The sequence below is a fragment of the Prionailurus bengalensis genome, chromosome E3, assembly GCF_016509475.1.
Source record: "Prionailurus bengalensis isolate Pbe53 chromosome E3, Fcat_Pben_1.1_paternal_pri, whole genome shotgun sequence".
NCBI classification, from domain to species: domain Eukaryota; kingdom Metazoa; phylum Chordata; class Mammalia; order Carnivora; family Felidae; genus Prionailurus; species Prionailurus bengalensis.
This window is the reverse complement of record NC_057357.1, coordinates 22,249,809-22,270,427: the sequence shown is the minus strand read 5'-3', so window position 1 is coordinate 22,270,427 and position 20,619 is coordinate 22,249,809. Positions and strand designations below refer to the sequence as shown.

Sequence of the window (20,619 nt, the reverse complement as noted above, 5' to 3'; positions counted from 1 at the left end):
CAAGTAAGAATGTTGATGTTGTCCTGGATGCAGAGGAGTGACAGTTAGCTTCTTTAACACAGGACAGGAAGGCGCAGGGAGGAGGCGGGGGGGGGGGGGGTGCAGGTAAGGAAAATCTCCTTGGGGTGATGGATCTTAAAAGATGAAACAGCCAAACCCAGGAAAGAAGGAAATGACAGAGGGGATCAGCATGATTGAAGGTCCAGAGACAAGAAATAATGTGATGATACCGGCAGTGGATATCCCTAGAGCACTAAATACCCAGCAGTAAGTAGGTAGAGGGTAGAAGGGTTTTTCTGAAGGGATAGGCAGGAGTTAGGTCAATGGAGGCCTTACATGCTCTGTGGACCCAGGAGCCTGGACGTGCGTTTTATAGACAGGAGCCATGGAAGAGTTTAAGCAGAAGAGTGACATGGTTTGTTTTTTTGTTCTTTTTTGAAAGCTGTCGGTCATTGTGCATGGAAAGTCTTGGCTGGAAGATGGAGCTAAGAGAAGCAAGGCGCTTTGGGCAGAGGAAGCAGGTGGACAAGAAGAGGGAGTATTGAGAGAATAAGTGTGGGAGTGTTGGGGGAAGTGACAGAATATAGACCTGGAGGTAGGGGGAAATCGTAGGGCTTCCTGCTGGTTAGAGAGTGGAGAGCCAGCCCTGGCAACGTGTGGAATGGTTGAATCACTGTATTATGTACACCGAAAGCTAACATAACACTGTGTGTTAACGGGACTGGAATTAAAGTAAATAAAAATAAGTAAGCTACTGATTTGAGTCTTAAAAAAGAGAGAGTGGAGAGCCAGCAAAGATCACGGTCATAAGCTATGCTTCAGGAATGTTTCTTTGTCAGTGGTGTCTAGTGTCCCCAATAGAAACAGTACCAGGGAGGGAAGAGGAGGAGCAGACAGGGTAAAGACGAGTTGAACTGAGGTCTTGGCAGCAGGGGTAGAAGATGGATGAAAGATGTGTGAGGTATAGAATTTGTAGGATTGCAGCTGGTGAGATCAGAGGGGGAATTGAGGGTGACATTGTGGCTTTGAACCTGGATATGTGAGAAAGTTACAGGGGTGTGGAATGATACAGGGGGGTGAGCATTTCCAAATTAATGTAGTAGGAACATGACCAAATTCATCTTCTTCACGCTCTGCTTTCCTCACACCCCTTCCCTCTGTAGGGATGTTACGTTGTCCCTTTGCCCTGCTTCAAGGCCAGACTTCTCTGCTTGGCTTTCAAGGCCCTCTTTGATCTGACCTCCCATGATCTAACCAGGCTGTTTGCCCCTCACTCCTTTATACTTGGCAGAGCATTCTTCTCTCTTTCATGTTCATCCCTGTTTCTGTTTCTTTTTGATCCAACTCCTCGGCCAAGGAGGCCCTTTCAATGTTTCCAGACTCTCAGAGCTCATCGTCCGCCGGATCGCTCCAGTGGCCATTGGTCCTCCCTTCCCGATTTCTTAGGCTATTATGATGTATCTTACGATTTTTGCCTGGCCCATGGGTGTACACCTATACTTAAAATATGAATATATTTGAACCTTTTAGATTTTAGACTTTGCACAATTCTGAGAATGTTAGGCTATGAAACCCTTCAAGGTGCATTATGTCGTTTTGCCAGCGTTTTACTCGTTTTACCCTTCTTCTGATGGCATCTCCCTTCATAATTGGTCACGATTATTCTCGTTTATGAGAATGTATTGTTTATATTTGTGCTGTGTATAATATCTGTGAGGTGTTTGTGATTTGGGATTCGTGGTGTTTAGAGATTACAAACTGGAGGCTTGTGGGACAGGTTTGGCACACACAGTTGTTATTGTTTATTAAACTTTTGATTTTGGAATAATTGATGCTATATAGAAAAGTTGAAAAGGTAGTAGAGGTCCCATGTGCACCCCACCCAGTTTTTCCATGATTCACATCTTGTATTTCTGTGACACCTTTGTCAAAACTAAGAAACTGATGTGGGTATTAACGGAACTCTAGACTTTATTGAGATTTCATTGTTTCTTCCATTAACTTCTTTCTCTTCTAAGATCCTGTGCTAGATACACAAATGCATTTAGTTGTCCTGTCTCCTCAGTCTCCTCTGGTCTCCACACAGTATTTTTAAATTTTTTTTTTTCAACGTTTATTTATTTTGTTGGGACAGAGAGAGACAGAGCATGAACGGGGGAGGGACAGAGACAGAGCATGAACGGGGGAGGGACAGAGAGAGAGGGAGACACAGAATCAGAAACAGGCTCCAGGCTCCGAGCCATCAGCCCTGAGCCTGACGCGGGGCTCGAACTCGGACCGCGAGATCGTGACCTGGCTGAAGTCGGACGCTTAACCGACTGTGCCACCCAGGCGCCCCTCCACACAGTATTTTTATTATCCTTTAAAATTTTGATTGCCAACCTTTAAAAATCAGGAGAATCCACATAATCCAGAATATACTGTCAGCAGCATTTTTTGTCTTTCCATATTAGAGTCTGTATCAGGCCCAGGTTGAGTTATTTGTGGCTATCACATACTTGACAGAAATGTGACAGAGGGCTGTGGGGCAGAAAGCTGTGACCAAGGAACTGAATTTTAAATTTGATTAGGTCGCATAGCTCTAGAGCCTTCTTGATTGTCAAGAATCAAGATCTTAGTGTTCAGACTGAGCATTACCAGTTTGGCTGTAGCACCCTCTAGAGAGTTCTGACTTTAACAAGCTGTTCTTTCTAAGGCTACTGCCATTTCTGGTTAAATAACACTCATGTTGCTTTCACCCTGTGGTAAGACCGTTTATATCAAAGTTGGGTTTTTGTAAAGTATCATAAATTAAATTCTTGACCAGCTTTGTTACATGAAGACAAGTAGGTGTTTATTTCTGGGTGCAGTGGATTCATAACTCATCGGATAAAAATGTGAGCCAACATAATGCGAGACATAATGAAATTCTTGAAAGTTTTATTCTCACCTTGTGACTTGAACTTTTTTGAAAAACTGTAAGGAGCATGAATATTTGAATGTTTGAATATTTGAAATGTCTTTTAAAAATATGTATGAGTTTCTCCTTCAAACAACAAGGGAGTCAAATGCTGAAAAATTTAGGGTGAGGTATGCGAATAGATGGATAAGTTTTAAGAATGCCCTGTGGCCTACGTAATGTAAAGGCAGGGAAGGAGTTAATATTCCCCTGCTTCACAACACCCTTGGGAACTTGAGTAAGAAAAGTAATTTTTTAAAAGCAGCTTTTCAGCTCTGACACTGGCTTGTTTTGAAAACATGCTGATTATATATTCCTTGTAAAAGAATAAACACTGTTAATTTTTGACAGCTAACCTCTCCTCCTCCCTCCCTCCTCCTCCCTTTCCCTCCCCTCTCCTCCCCCTCCCCCTCCTCCCCCTCCTCCTCCTCCTCCTCCTTCTTTTCTCTCTCTCTCACCAGTGCTTTCTTCAGGTGATTTTTATAAGCAAGTTATATTCCAGAGAGTAACAAACCTCAGAGCTCTGAAAAGGAGATGAAGGGAGGCTGGGATGGAAGCAGTAATGGAAAATAGTGGATAATGATTTTTTTGTTTGCTGGTGTTCACATAGGGAAGCATAGTTTATTGCTGCTGTTCTCTTTCTGGATTAACTAAAAACTCTTAATGAAAATTGGATCAACATTTAAAACACATTTTTGTTCCTTGCCACATTTGGAAGCCTTTGTTCTTGCTCAGTCTCTTCCCCGCCGCCCCCCCCCCCCCCCCCCGCCCCTTCTTACTCAATTCTAGCCTTAGAGGATTTTTTTTTTTTAATCAAACACAATTTCATTGCTTAACTTCATTGCTCCTAGAGAATGATCAAAATATTCAAGACCTATTAAATTGACTACATGTCAAGTCATATTGGAGACACCATAATAGCTAAGTTGGAGCACCTACTGTGTGTCAGGCACTGCTTTATATTTACTTTAACCAAGGGAAATATTCTGAATATTTAATCACTAATAATGAGTAGTCACCAGTGATTCAGAACACATACTGGAGCAGTGTCCTAAAAGCTTCATGTGCTAAGAGTAATCTTTAGCTATTGAATTGGGGGAGATGTGTGGGACCCAGGGGAGAGGCCAGGGTAGCAGGCTGGGAACTCTGAGTCTTTGTGAAGTAGGATGTTGAAAAACTAATATGGGAGTAGGGCTTTATCAGTGTGTGTGCACAATGTTAAGTCTGCATTTACTCCCTTCAGCAGCCCTATGAAAGTAGATAGTATTGTCACCACTTAGAAGTGAAATTGAGGCCAAGAAAAGTAACTTGCCTATTGGTTATGCAGCTGTTGAGTGTCTGAGCCAGGATTTGAGGACTGACTCTACTGGGCTCTACTGCTGCTTTTTCTTTGAAAACAGCCCTGTATTTACATGGGAGACAAAACAGGAAGGCTACGCTATTGCCCATGCTTTAATAATATTCACTGAATAAACCAAATAAATGCATGTTTTAATGTTTATTTTTTTTATTTTTTATTTTTGAGGAGGGGAGAGAGAACAAGTGAGGGAGGGGCAGAGAGAGAGGGAGACAAGGAATCTGAAGCAGGCTCCAGGCTCCAGGCTCCAAGCCGTCAGCACAGAGCCTGGCGCGGGGCTCGAACTCATGAACCGGGAGATTGTGACCTGAGCCCAAGTCAGATGCTTAGCCAGCTAAGCCACCCAGGTGCCCCTTAAGTTTATTTATTTATTTTTGAGAGAGAGAGAGAGAGAGAGAGAGAGAGCGTGAGCGCGATTAGGGGAGAGGCAGAGAGAGAGGGAGAGAGAGAATCCCAAGCAGGCTCCAGGCTCCGAGCTGTCAGCCCAGACCCCAGTGCAGGGTTCAAACCCACCAACTGTGAGATCATGACCTGAGCTGAAGTGGATGCTTAACCGACTGAGCCACACGGGCACCCCTAAAGCATGTTTTGAAAATATTCCAGAGAGATCTTTTAACAGGTTTTTATGGTATTTCCCTGAGCACAGAGAAATAAATAAAAACTTGTTATCACCGGCATAATTTCATGAATCGGGAAGGATCTGACAATTGCAGTGTATAAAGTGGTTGGCTTTTCAAGAATCACTAGAGAAAGCTCTGAAATTGTTTACTTCATCTCAGTTGATGAAAAAGAATGGGAGTTTTGAGGACCAAGTAAGAAGCCAATTTTCTAAAAGCTTTCACCGTGTGTCAGACTTCCACACAGTGAAAATGAATGAATCCCTTTTTGGTACAAAACCTGACTTCTAATTAAGCTTGGAATGCCTTGCTCCAGCTCCTTAATTAAGGAGGATGTAAAGAGACTCTGACCAAAAAACCGCAGAGCCTCCATGTCACGCACTCTTCAGAAGGATGGAGAAGTATATTCTGAAGAGTCCCTTCTTTTTAGTATGCTCTTTGGTGAAGCTGACACAGTTTAGCTTTGGGAATATGATGGAAATGACTCAATTTCAGCCCAAGGAAGAAAAGTGTGTAATTTGTTCCCTTCTCATTAATAAATAAAGCACTTCTTTGCTTTTTCTTTTAATCGTCACTGCCAGTGTCAGCTATGTTTCACAACCTTTGGGAAACAAAGATAAATGCAAAATAATTGTGTGGTAACCCATTTTCCCAAAGTTAGGATCCATAAAGTGTCATTGTTTTGTTGTTGTTGTTGTTGTTGTTGTTCATTTAACGTTCATGAAGTATTTATTGTGTCTGATCCCGTCTCGTGTACTGTTGTCAGTGTTGTTCATGACAAAACCAACTCCAAGTCCTTGTCCCCCACTGTGTTCCCATTCTCATCTTTGTGTTAGTGCAGATATAGGTAAATATATTTATATTTAGGTAAATATATTTACCTGTGGTTTCGGCTTATTCCTTCATAAGGTCTTAAGTTTTTCAGTCACAGTCCTGTGATATTGAAATTCAGGAACTTGGTGGCTTGGCCAAGAATTCCTGTGCTGCATAGATTTTCAGAGGAGAAGCTGAGACCCAAAAAGATGTGACTCAAAGTGTGTTGCCTGACCTGATCACATAGTGGCTCACGTGGAAATGGTATTGGTGGGGCTGTTAAGGTAAACAGCAGTGGCCAACCCCCAGCTGAGGCTGACAGTCCCAGAGAGTCTGGTTGTGCAGCCGCTGAGGTGCTCCTCCCCTCAGCACACCTGTGATTCTTTGTCACACAGGTTGGGAAGTTCTGTTAGAATTGGGGCTTTCATGCAGTGTCCCCCCCCCCCCCCCCACACACACATAGTATAATGTAGAAACACGACTTCTATGTTATAGGCAGGTATTAAGTCATAGAGACAGACCAGGTTCTGATCCCAGATGTGCCATCTTGGTAACTTTTTGAAGGCAAATATGTGCTGACCTCTTTGAAGGAGAAGCAAGTTTCCTGTTGGTGAAGAATTTACTAATGGCAAAGGTGTTTCTTCTCGTGGGAGGTGTCTTTGAGCTTTGTAAGTAACTCTTTTTGTAGCTCTGCACTAACTGGAAGGGGAAAATTCTGCTTCCCAGGGAAATAGTAAAATTACTCTGTTTAGGTATATCAAAGCCACCATTTTTCCTTTCCTCCTGTTGAGAAAGAGAAATGATTTATATACGTTTATACATGTAAATCTACATTTATGTGATCAATGAGGTAATGACACTTAAGGACCCCTTTTTGCTTGTAAGGTAAGGAACATTTTATTTCTAGCCAACGTAGGTATGTTCGCTTATAAATGCCAGTAAATTATTAAAATAAGTAGAAATGAAAGATTTTGTAACTTTAGAGATCTGTGATGAGGCTGGGGCAGGACAAAGACAGGAAATAGGAGAGAAGCAGAGATCCCTGCAGTCAGCAGGCAAACTGTTGTTGGAAAGTAGATGCAGTGGCCAATGATCCCATAGTTGTTGGGGAGCTTGTGGGAGTATCCTGAGGTTGTGTCCTACCCTGAGATTCTGCCTTGGCAACAGTTAGGTCTTCAGTTTCAAAGGAAACAAACCCGGAGTCCTCTGGTTTAAATTTTTGAGAAGTCAGGAGAGATTAGCAAGAATAGCTTTATCAGCTATGACCAGGTAAGAGAAAGCTCCAGACTAGCAAATAACACAGCATAGGTCGTAATTTCCACTTTTATGTTCTTCATTTAGTTCTAATAAGAGTAGTAGCTGTGTTTCAGAATGCGTACTGAGTGCGAGCGGGCTCAGTGTTGTAGTCTTAGTGAAAACGCACTTAATAAAATAGTGCATAAAGACAGCATTTGGCCTGAAGCAGAAAGTATTGAATCTTCTACTGAAGATGATAATCTTGGAATTCTAGCGTAAACACAGCATAGTGTTAAAAGTCCAGGCTTCTGAGTCAGATAGCATTCGATTTGAATATCGCCTTTGTATTCTTATTTCTGTGACCTTGGGCACGTTTCTCAACCCCTAAGCCTCAGTTTGACTTGGTTAAAAAGAGATAATCCAGGCTACTTGATATTGTGGAAATGAAATAATATAGAACATAAATCACTGGGCCAGAGGTTAGTAAATGCTAAATATAGACACCTTATGATAGAAATTTTTGATTTGCAGCTTTTAGAGTGGCTAAGCCCTAATCAGTGATTTCCGTATTTTCAGAGAGTTTGATTTTGCTCTTATAAGTAAGAGGAAACTTACTTTATACTAGGAGAAACATTGGTTTGGGGGTCCAGTTTGGTTTCACATTTCAGCTCTGCCATTTAGTAGATGTTGGATCATGGGCAGCCTTTTTCTAAGCCTTAGTTGCCTCATCTGTAAAAATGGAAATACTATTTCAAGTTTATAGAATCCTGAAGATAGATACCAGCTATATTGTCTGGCATCCAGCTGATACTTGGTAAGTTTTAATTACCACCACTGTGTTTGTGCAGTGTCCTGGCAGTCTCAGTCTCCAGAAACCACATACAGTGTCCAGGTCAGTTCAGGGCTTTCCCTCACCCAGACGATGATTTGGTTTTTCCTCTCGCTAAAGTAGGGCCCAACCCAGCTTGGGTGAATCACAGGGCAGCGTCTCTGCCATCGTGCAAGGAGTATGTCTTGCAGCATGAAAATGGGGCATAACATCTTTATAAGTTTGGCAGGCCAAAATTGGTATTTTATTGCTTTGATTTGCATTTGTTTATTGGTAAAATGGAATATCGTGTTTAATCACTTGTACTTTTTTCATCTTATGAATTACCCATTCTTGTTTGTAACCCATTCACCCCTTGGGCCTAGAGCTTTTGTTATCAGCTTGCACAAGCTGTTTGTGTAATACGCTTATTAGCATTCTGTCTGATATATTTGATGGAAATATTTCCAACATACAGACTATGTCATATGTTTGAAGTTGTTCTGAGGGTGAGATACCAGACAAAAATATCTAAATTTTGCCCAATACTAGATCCCATAAGGGGGTATATGTATGCAGAGGATGTAAAAATATATAGTCAGAAGAAGAAAAGCAAAATTAAATAACTTTTATACTCTTAGCTTGAACTCTGGCCCTAAATTCTAGTGGCTCTGTTGAATATTTCCCTATGTTAGCTTTAGGGGCCTTAAACCAAAACAGTACCTCTTTTCCGTCCCTCTGTTAGGGAAAATTGGGGTAGGCAGTGGGAGGGGAGAGAGAATGGATCCCTTTAACGTATTCCAAAGGACAAATATTTTTCCAGTTTGCCTTTTAATTTGGAATAAACACACACACACCCTTGAAAAAATAAGTTGCACTGCATAATTTCATTGGGTTAAACTTAACAATCTTTTACTTTTTGATTACTTGACTTTTATAAAGCCTGCTGTTTATCCAGATTTAGAAAAAAATTTGCTTCTTTTCTAAAAGCTTTTAAAAATGCCAGCACTTTATGACATTATTAACTGATTTATCTGAACTTTATTTTTTTCTAATTAAGACAGATCAACTAACCATCCTGTATTTCCTAAATAATTTGTTATCTTCAGTAATTTATGACAATTTCTTTATTGCATAAATTTGGTGACATCCCCCCCCCCCCCCCCGCCCCTTAATTTTTTTTAAGCTTCAGTGTGTTTGGGACTTTTGTTGTTCCTGCTACTAACTCTTAGTTGAATTGTTAGGTATTTTCTTTTTTTTGAGTCACAAATGGAACTCAGAAGCTCTCCAGATATTCCTACAGTATCTGTCATAACAGTTTTCCAAATTTATTCAGACATGAGAACCACATGTGACATTTGTTTTAAAAAATATAGATTCTGATTTATCTGTGAGGCTAAAGAATCTGTTTTTTTAAACAACTTTCCCTTAACAGCACTAGTTAAACAAATTTAAGGATCACTTCTAGAATTTAAGTTATGAAAGAGACTTAAGGGCAGTCTGACTTGTTTTTTCTTTGAAAGCGTGTACATCTGCCTGAAAACTATTCCCATCATCCCATTGTTTCGAATCTCACATACTTACAGGACAAGGTTTGATGGATAGATTAACTAAAGATCTTGGAAATACCATGCTGTGAATGTTGTGTGGATATCCTCCAGCTGTTAGAGAAGATCTGTACTGTAGAACAGATTGCTCAGGCATTTTGCTGAAGAGTTGAGGATTGTATGGAGGCAAATCAGCTATGTTTCTCTTTGTGTTAGTAATTTGAGGTGGGAAATGTTTGAGTAGGAAGATCACGTTCCCTGAGGGATTAGAAGTGGGTGCTTCCTAACTGGGGAACAGGTATGCTTCCCATTTCTCTAGGGCATGTGAAGCGAATTACAACTAAATGAGTTCAATTTAATATGTATTTTAAATTCAGTATTTAATTTTGAGTTGTTTATGATGCTGCTTGGGATTTTTCCTTACTTTAATAACTTTATAACAAATATATTAAGATTTGTTTGCGCCTGTGTAAAATATAAATACAGCTTGTTATAGTTCATATTAGTTTTTAAGTCTTCAACTTCTTAAATAGCCATCTAGTTCAGCCTACTTGCTGAGGATTAACAGAAGCTGATGGATTGGCAGGCATTTAGGTATTTTGTCCAGGTTGACCAGTGGCACTTAACACTGCAGCCATTTGTCCACAGTGAAAATTCTAGCATTTACATCTGTGTGTATCAACTTAAAAGCCAGACTTGCCCCTTCTGTGCCATTCAGTGCCCTTCAGCACTCCAGAACTCACCAAAGTCAGTATAGGACAGGGAATGTATATTATACAGGGGAAATATATTATAAATCCTCCAGTGTGTTTATTAATGAGTAAGAGGATTTTTATAGTAGTACAAAGTTTGGCTAAGTTTTAGATAAATTTGATTTTTAGGCTCATCTTAATTGACCAGAACGCTCTTTGCATTGTTTAACCAGCTGGCTGCTTCTTTCCCCTCCTGTCCCTCTTAGAATATAAGCAGATGGAATTTGAGTTATTGTCCCTCAAATACAGGGGAAGTTGGTGAGCTGTACCTCCATAGCAGTTCAGTGACACTGTGCCTTTCTGCATTTCCTGCAGAAAGCTATGGAGTGGGAAAGCAACAGAAGTTGGAAGTTCCTTTCTTTAGAATTTCTTGGTGTAGAGAATTTTCTAATCTGCTTGAAGTTTTTGTGAGGTTTGTGCTTTTTGAAACTCTGTCCCCTGTGACATTGCTGCTGCTACTGCTGCTAATCAGGAAAACAGGAAGAATTGATTTCACTCGTATGGGTTTGCTTTTCCTCTGATCATGAGGCAGATTCTATTGAAAACTACCGTATTATTTTAGCACGGCAGCTAGAATAATTGATTTGAGAGTTTAGGCTTAAAGAGATTATAATTACTTACTGGAAACATTAACAGTAGGGAAGAAAGACAAATCTTGAATGTGGTGTTGCCTGATGAGCAGTTACAGTTTAAATATACTAGTTTGTAACATGTTGACTTTTCTTCCAGAAGTTACTTTATTTTGTGGCTTTTTTTTTTTTTAATTTTTTTTTCAACGTTTATTTATTTTTGGGTCAGAGAGAGACAGAGCATGAACGGGGGAGGGGCAGAGAGAGAGGGAGACACAGAATCGGAAACAGGCTCCAGGCTCTGAGCCATCAGCCCAGAGCCTGACGCGGGGCTCGAACTCACGGACCGCGAGATCGTGACCTGGCTGAAGTCGGACGCTTAACCGACTGCGCCACCCAGGCGCCCCTATTTTGTGGCTTTTAAGAGCATAAAATCATTCTCTGTAATGAAGATTTCAAAGAATGTTTATAGGTGACATTTATTTTTTAAAATACCGTTTGAGCAAAGGTAAGAATTTCTTAACCATCAAGCATTTGGAGTTGAGCCTAATTATTGACAGCTAGAAATGTTAATTTCTGGAAACTCTGGCTTGTTGTCAGTACATTTTTATCTTGTCAATTACACCTACCCCATACTTGTTTGAGAAGGTAGGGTGTTTTTTCTTATAAAAATAAGAAATATTTAGGACAACCCTGGACTTTTGCTCTTATGTGAGAATGACATTTTCCAGCCGAGGCCCTTTCATGGGTGCTTTTGCCATGTGTCTTCAGAGAGAGCTTGACACTTGTCTTTTCCTGTATGATGACATGTACTGAGGGTAGGCATGCTTACTTCAGGTAAATTTTTTTTTTTAATGTTTTTTATCTATTTTTGAGACAGAGACAGAGCGTGAGCAGGGGAGGGGCAGAGAGAGAGGGAGACACAGAATCTGAAGCAGGCTCCAGGCTCCGAGCTGTCAGCACAGAGCCTGACGCGGGCCTGACACGGGGCTCGAACTCACGGACTGTGAGATCATGACCCGAGCTGAAGTCAGACGCCCAACCGACTGAGCCACCCAGGTGCCCCTTACTTTAGGTAAATTTAAAGTTTGCCAAAAGAAGTCTTTAAAAGCACTGTGTATTCTATAGATACTTACTAAGTATTATTTTAAACTGGTGATGTCAACTATTTCAAATCTTTTAAGAATTCAAACACAAATCTGTATATGGTTTCTATGTTTTGGAGGTCAATGTAATATTTCATTCTGTTAAAAGTGAAATCATGTCTCAAATGGCATTTTTGTATCCTATGCCTGCTGTTTATGCCAGTATTTCTGGAAGATTCACAATGTAGCCAATATGAAGACTCATACACAAAGCTAAATTATAGACTTTGGAAGGGTAGGACTAAAGGAAGGGCTTGAGGTATTAAGATTTGGTCATTCATGTTTTGGGGAGTTTGGTAAGCAATTCATGATACTGATGGCTGCTTTGTATTTCAACTATTGTTTCTATTAAACTTGTAGATAGCCAACAGGAAGTTCTCTTATTTACTGTTTTCTGAAATATATTCAGATGGCATTTAAAATGTTATCTTAAAGATTAAAAGAAGTAAATATTCATGTAATTTTAATTTCTAATGACTGAGTAAATAAGTAAAAAATTTTTTTTACAAATTTAGAACTTGTATATTTAGGATTTTGGATATTAAATATCTCTTATCTAGTCCTGGTATTTTACTTGAATGTAGGACAATTGCTGTGGGTTTTTTCCCCCAGTTAATAGACGTTTTTCAGAGCAGCTTCCAGTTTACAGAGTGATAGCATGCTTGTGCATAAGAAATCTCAAAACACATGAAAGTAGCACAAATTAATAATTTAATTGTCACATTGGTTCTTTCGGTTTTTTTGCAAAGTGGGAAGTCTTGATTTGGAGCACGATTTAGGAAAATGTCAGTTTAAATTCTTCTCATGAGTAATTTTGTCCATCTGCTTAAACTGTACAAAAGACCAGTTGGGTCACAGAATGGCAAAAAAATGTAAAATAAACAAGTTTTAGTGGGTATGTGTGTTTTGTACTGGCCTAATGAAATTCCTTCAAAATATTTTTCTGGTATTATGGATAACATGATGTTGTGGCTAATTAGGGTAACTTCCCAGATAAACAATCATATTTACTGAACTTGTTCTGTGGATGCCAGCTCTGGGTTTTTTGTTTGTTTGTTTGTTTGTTTGTTTGTTTAGAGCAGAGATTTCTAACCACTGAGTTACTCAGCAACATACCAGCCAGCTACCATCATCGTCCTTAACTCTTTCTTCTTTTGATCATTCTCTCTTTACCAGTTCTTGATTCTTCCACCGATTAAATGTCAGTGTTTCTGGGGCGCCTGGGTGGCGCAGTCGGTGAAGCATCCGACTTCAGCCAGGTGATGATCTCGCGGTCCGGGAGTTCGAGCCCCGCGTCAGGCTCTGGGCTGATGGCTTGGAGCCTGGAGCCTGTTTCCGATTCTGTGTCTCCCTCTCTCTCTGCCCCTCCCCTGTTCATGCTCTGTCTCTCTCTGTCCCAAAAAAAAAAAAAAAAAAGTCACTGTTTCAGTGTTTCATCTTCAGTATCATTCTACATTGTTCTTTGGGTTCATGTCATGCTGACAGTTCTTCGGTTGTTCATTCAGCCAGTAGTTCTTGGTCGTGTGTGGTGCTTGGGAATGCCAGTGATAAAGGGGAGGAGCAAGAAGGCGGCACTTAAGCATGTGCAGGACGAGAGATGCATTAAGAGTTTTATAGGAAAGAGGAGGGGAAATTGCTTGTCATAAAATGCTTTTAAGGCTGGCAGAACCTGGGGAGGGGTTGCGGGGTAGTTCATTGTTTCCTAGGAAAGGTGGAGAGAAAGATTTTCAAGAAAGGTATCAAGGACGTGGGCACCTGGGTGGCTTAGTCGGTTGAGCGTCCCTTGGTTTCGGCTCAGGTCATGATCTCGCAGGTTTGTGAGTTGAAGCCCCACGTCAGGCTCTGCACTGACAGTGTGGAGCCTGCTTGGGATTCTCCGTCTCCCCCTCCCCTGCTCATGTGCTCTCTCTGTCTCTCTTTCTCTCAAAATAAATAAACAAACATTAAAAAAAAAGAAAAGTATCAAGGCATTTTAGGCACAAAGAATATCCTGAAAAAGAATGGTACCTTTTGGAGTATGGCAGGTTCTTGGTGTGAGAGAGAAGGAAATGCATGTTTATGCAATGGGGTATGAATCTGGAGAAGTGGTAGACTGGGGCCATGCTAAGGACTTTAGATGATTTCTGAAAGCACTTTAATGATACAGACAACTTGGGGCAGAGAGATGATAGATTTGGGGAGGGGAGTCAAGATGGAAGCCCCAGAGACCAAGTTAAGAGGTTTTTGCAAGAGTAAATTGGAGGGCCTAAATCACAGCAGTGACATTGGAGATGATAAGGATGCATTTGAATGCTGTCCAGTAGATAATCTGTCAGACCTGTTGCCTGAAGGTGGAGGGACAGGGAGAATTTGGGGAACAAGTCCCTGCTTGAGTAAATAGGGAGGCCATTTTTAAAAGCGCTTTCTGTCCTGCCTCTCTGGCCGCTACTGCTCTTCTGTCGGCTACAGTAGCCTCTCCTTTGGGTCTCGGTGATGCTTCTCATTCTGCTGCTCGCGTCACCTTTCTCCCACCTCTCTGCTGAATGCTAAGTTGATTTTTCTGGTTCATACTTCACCGAACTTCAGAACCATATGTTCAGCTGCATTCTACACATGGATATTCTAGAGCAGTGGTTTTCAGAATTTATCTGAGGACTCCCCAGAGGCTGTCTGAAACTTCCATGAAATTCACAAGGTCACACTATTTTCATGATGATAGGAAGTTTACTTGTGGTCTTCACTCTTTTTTCTCATAAGTACATAGTGGAGTTTTCTAGAGACTACATAATGTGGATGTCACAACAAATTGGATGCAGAAGTAGATGTGAAATCGACCTGCTTTCTGTTAAGCCAGATATTAAAGATGTTTGGAAAAATGTAAAAACAGTGCATGCATACACTTCACTCTCTTTTTGTTTTGGGAAACTTATTTCAGAAAATATATATTCATTCAGCGAAAATACATATACGTGTAAGAGTTTATTTTTTTCTTTAAATATTTATTTATTTTGAGAGAGAGAGAAAGTAAACAAGAAAGGGGCAGAGAGGGGGAGAGAGAATCCTGACTCAGGACTCAGTCCCATGAACCGTAAGATTATGACCTGAGCCAAAATCAAGAGTTGAATGCTTAACCAACGGAGACACCCATGCACTCCCAAGAGTTTTTGTTTTTGTTTTTGTTTGTGTTTTTTAATTTTTTTTAATGTTTATTTTTGAGAGAGAGAGACACACACACACACACACAGAATCCTAAGCAGCCTCCAGGCTTCGAGCGGTCAGCACACAGCTGGATGCGGGGCTTGAGCCCTTGAGCCAAAGTCAGAGGCTTTAACCGACTAAGCCACCCAGGCGCCCCAAGAGTTTATTTTTTAAATGAATTAATATATTTTTAAATATCTCTATAAATTTCTAATATGGTAAATATAGTTTTAACCCACATAAACAAAAGATCTTTGGTGTTCTCAATAACTTTTAAAAGCACAAAGGGGTCTCGAGACCAAAACGTTTGAGAATTACTGTCATACAGAAACAGTAAACCTAACATCAAAACCAAAGCTCATTCTCACGTATTTTCCAAACTTAGTTTTTGTCTTCTATTACAGTATCTTGGTAGATGGTACTACTGTCTACCCACATTCCAGGCCAGAAATCTGAGGGTCATCCTTACTCCCCCTTTTTTAACCTAGACAGCAGTAGGGATCACTAACATTTATTGGGTACTCGCAAGGGGCCAAGTACTATTCTCAGTTCTTTACATCCATTGTCTTATTAAAGCCTCACAACAACCCTGTGTGGTAGAGGTATTAATACTTACCCCTGTTTTACAGATGAGGGGAGCAGAGGTACAGGTTCTTAGGTGGCTTGCCCATGGTCATACAGCTAGTAAGTTGCAGAGCCAAGATTTGAATCTAGACAGTCTTTTGAACCTGCACTTCTTTATTCTGAAACAGTTTGTGTAGATTGATAGGACATATTTCTTAAGGATTTTATTTTTATTTATTTATTTTTTCAACGTTTATTTATTTTTGGGACAGCGAGAGACAGAGCATGAACGGGGGAGGGGCAGAGAGAGAGGGAGACACAGAATCGGAAACAGGCTCCAGGCTCTGAGCCATCAGCCCAGAGCCCGACGCGGGGCTCGATCTCCCGGACCGCGAGATCGTGACCTGGCTGAAGTCGGACGCTTAACCGACTGCGCCACCCAGGCGCCCCTATTTATTTATTTTTAATGTTTATTTATTTTTGAGAGAGAGCAGGGAGGGGCAGAGAGAGAGGGAAACACAGAATGCGAGCAGGCTCCAGGCTCTGAACTGTCAGCACAGAGCCCAACTCAGGGCTCGAATTCATGGTCCGCCAGATCATGACCTGAGCTGAAGTTGGATGCTTAACCAGCTGAGCCACCCAGGTGCCCCTCTTGAAGATTTTATATGCACATTCCCTATAAAGTCATCTGGGCCTGGTGCTTTTTTTAGAGAGGTAAATCTTGGAGGACTTTTTTCAGTTTTTTTTGATGTTGTTCTAGGATCTTCTCTATAAGCTCATTTGGGTAAATTACACTTTATAGGGCAGACACTGGGCCTATAGCTTGCAAATTTGGCCCAGTGCCTATTTTTGTATTCCAAGTTTTGCTGAAACACAGTCACATCCATTCATTTATGTGTTGTCTGTGGCTGGTTTTTGTGCTACCATAGCAGAGTTGTAGTTGAAAGACTATATGGCCTATAAAATGTTTACTATCCGGCTCTTTACAGGAAAGATTTGCCAAGCCATGTTATGGAACATTGTTTACATTTGGAATTCTGTCTTTTTTAATCCCCGGCACTGTTTGTATTTCTTTTTTCTCCCCATTGTTCGGGATTACTAAAATTTTGTCAGACTTCCTGGTAACACTGTTGGGTGTTCCCTTTTCTGCTGTGCTCTTCAACGATTTAAATAGCATTAGACTTAAAGTTACATGTTTCTTAGAAGTATTCTAGTAAAAACAAAAAACACTGAATGGCAGTATTGGTCAAACTGTCTGATCCTGATGGGTGATTTCATAAATTCCTCCATTTCTTCTGTTCTAATTACTGTTTATTTTCTTGCCTTTTTCAGGGTCAGAGTTAAATCTCTCCTCCATCTTTTCGAGTTAATTATAGAGTTGAGCCTAAAGAAATATCTTAATTTTAGAAAATCATCTCATTTTTTCCTAATTTAAAAAAATCAGGTTAACTACCAGTTTATTTTTTTCATAAAGCCACACCTTGGAGTTACTGGTTTACTTTGTAAAGTCCTTGGTTTCTCCTTTTATCTCCACTAATTCCTTCTTATGCTTCATTTAGTTCATTTTTTAACTTCAATAAGATGCTTTTTATTCATTCTTGTTTGTTGAAAATAGTTAAGGCTAGGAATTTTTCTTTAAGCATTGGTTTAGTTGTATCTTAAAATTTATCATGTGTTTTGTTTTCACTAGTATTTTCTTGGTAAGTCTACAGTTTTGGTATTTCTTTTTCTTTTTCAGCTCAAAATTTATTTAAGGCTGTTTCATTTGCTAGTTTTGTTGTTTCTAATGTGGTTGCATTGTAATCCAGAAATGTCATCTGTATTATTTGTACTTTTTGCAATATAGTGGTGTTTTCTTCAGTACTATATTGTGTGTGTGTGTGTGTGTGTGTGTGTGTGTGTGTGTGTGTACTTTTATACTGTTTCATCGGTATTTGTCAAAAAAGGTGTTCTCTGTCCATCAAGGTAGATGGTTTTGCCTTTTTTCCCAGTTTTTCTGTTTCCACTTGATTTACATGTTTTGATACTAAGTTTTGGTATATAAAGGTTCTTTTAGCTGTTTAAATTTTTTTAGTTGGTTTCTTTTATCAGTATGAAACATCTTGTTTTGTTTTGTTTTGTTTTGTTTTCCAACGTTTTTTATTTATTTTTGGGACAGAGAGAGACAGAGCATGAACGGGGGAGGGGCAGAGAGAGAGGGAGACACAGAATCGGAAACAGGCTCCAGGCTCTGAGCCATCAGCCCAGAGCCCGACGCGGGGCTCGAACTCAGGGACCTCAAGATCGTGACCTGGCTAAAGTCAGACGTCTGCTTAACCGACTGTGCCACCCAGGCGCCCCAACATCTTGTTTTTTATAATGATTTTCTGATTGAATTTTTTTAAACTGGACATTAATATTGCTTTTATTTAAATTTTGTTAGCATTTTTGGTCATATATCTGTATACTTTTCCCCCTCAACTTCCTGTATTGTTTTGTTTTAGAAGTGATTTTTGCAAAGTACATTCCTTAAAGTTTTTCTTTTCTTAAAAAAGCTAAAGAGCTTTTATTAATAAGTAAATTTAACTCATTTACATTTATTTTGATTACAGATCGTTTGGAGCTCATGCGTGGCATCTTAGTCTATATTTCATATTAACTGCAATTCTGAAATAATTATTTTTAATTGCATTTTCTGTATCTTTTGAATGGATTGAGTTTTCTTATTTGCTCATTTTTTTTCTCTTTTCAGTGGTTTGGATATTTATTGATGTAATTAACCTAAATTTTAACTGCACAAACACACTAGCCAAAAATCATGCAGTAATTATGTCTGTTACAGCAACCCCATCCTTACCACCCTACCTTCACACGCAGTTAACTTCTTTACTCTTCCAGTATGCATCATGTTTATATCTGGGGTTTCACTTCAGATTATTTAGTTCAGTTTTATAATCAGTAGTTACATTGTCTTAATATTTTTACTGGTTTTAGTTAACTCTTCTGGCCCCAGAAATGAGGACCTATCTCGGCCTTACTTTCCCCATGACACTCGACTGAGGAGTACAGCAGCTGTCTGAATTGGAGGCAGGGATGGGGCTGCCGGGTGACAGACAGAAATACTGCTTCTGAATTCCTGGTCACTTTTGGCATAGTGTTAAGGTTCTCCTACATTATTCACATTAATCGTTCACAAGTGTTTGCCTGTAGGTTATCTTCTAATTCCTTGAATGTATTAAAGACCATTTTCCTGTTGCTGTCTCATATAAATAATGTCGTTGGGTTTTAAATTGTTACAATCTTGTCTTTTCCTTTTAGTAATACAGTGGCAGGCAAGCCTGTGTTTTAGCAGTGGATAACCCTATTACAAGGTTACATTCAGTTGCCAGATACAGTGCTGAACCTGTACTAAACATGCAAAGGTTGAGTTGGAGTTTTTGTGTTTTTTATCAGAGGTACTTTAGAATATTCTAGTGCCTTGTTTTCCTTGTGACAGAGGAATATACATTATTGCTGCTTTCTGGGAGCATTAAATTGTCTGGGAGACAAAAGTTTCATATATAAAGTAATTAGACCTAGAATGTACTTGGCTCAAATTATTAATGTGAGGTTTTTTGGTTGCCTTCAAGAATGGAAGGGATTCCAAGCAATAGATGGAATGTAATTTTGTAATTTTTTCAGTGCAGTCCTCCTGAATGACAGTTTGCTTGTATTACTTTAGAGGAATCAAAATCACATGAAAAAATAAGAGACCAGATCCCGTATTAAAGAATACTAGTATTAGTGACGTAGACAAACTCCACCAGTGGCCGGGAGATAGAAGGTGGTTAGTGAGGCCAGACCTACATGAAGGAGACTCTAGAGCTGCGAGGGGTGGGGGTGGGGACGGGGGAGCAGGTAGCTGCTGGAAATGGTACCGGTGACCTCTTTATCACACCATCATACACATTGTAGGCATTTAACAAATATTTCCTGTATTTGGTCCACAGAATAGCTTCTGCTTGTGGAGTTTTTACATTGTGCTGGGTACTAGATCAACACTGCCTGTACGGGCAAGGTGAAAGACACACAGACGACCCAGTTCTAGTGGCAGCTGTTCTAATTTCAGGCCTGGAGCTCTCAACCCTTGGGCAGCATTTTCTCCGAGCATCCTCACTGGTCACATGGATACATTTCACTTTATTTGTCTGACAGTGGCATCTGTAAAGATGTGTCGAACTCTCACGGAAACGTTAAACGGCCGCAGAAGGTGGTATTGTGCCGATCATTAACAGATACCCGTTGTTTGTATCGCCTTGTACTTGGTGCTCTGTAAGCAGTAACAGTTAACTCGAGGATAGCTCTGCAGGGTATAGGTGTTACCCCTTTGACGGGGGAGACCACAGGCTCAGTCACGTCTATACAGCTTGTCCAAAGACACAGAGCTCAGTAAAGGCAGCACTGTGATTAAAACCTGGGTCCATCCAGCACTGAAAGTTCTTATACCACGCGGCATTTATGTAGTTTAGAGACTAGGTATATCTTTACCGGCTTGAGTCCTTTCCATCAGTTTGTTTACTTATTTGATCTCTTTTAAGGGTCTAAAAATATACTTTATAATTTCGGATTGTCCATACAGTAGACAAATGGCTATTTCTCAGCTCTCCTTAAGAGAGGTTATCTATGTTACTTCTCCCATTTTGGTTAGTTTCATAGATGTCATTCTGTTATCTTTGTATTCACTTCCCCGTTCTGAGTTTGTCCTATTTGAGACTTTATGTTTTAACAGCAAAAAATATTGTTAACTTTGTCTGTTTTTAAAGAAACCGTCAGATTGTTTTCTATCCTTTCTACCTGTTACTTGTGTTCAGTCTTTCAGAGATGAAGAATAGGAACCAAACACATTAAAAATGAGGCAGATTAAGAACAGTTTCCAGAGAATTGAGGATTCTTTTAGGATTACCAAAATTCAATTCAGCACATTTGTTCTTGAAGCTACTGTGAGTTCTCTAGTTGTACAATCAGGTGCTTGTTCTCTGATCAGAATAATATGGGACGGAGCTGGTGAGCATGAGCTGTCCAGGCCAGGGGGTGCTGATGATGTCCATGCCCTTATTGGAGAGGTAGTTAGAAGTAAA

General features: G+C 40.1%; 1 protein-coding gene across 1 annotated transcript in view; it reads left to right on the top strand.

The window, feature by feature from the left end:
* Window positions 1–20,619, top strand: part of TNRC6A (trinucleotide repeat containing adaptor 6A) — a 101,476-nt gene that overhangs the window by 33,998 nt on the left and 46,859 nt on the right.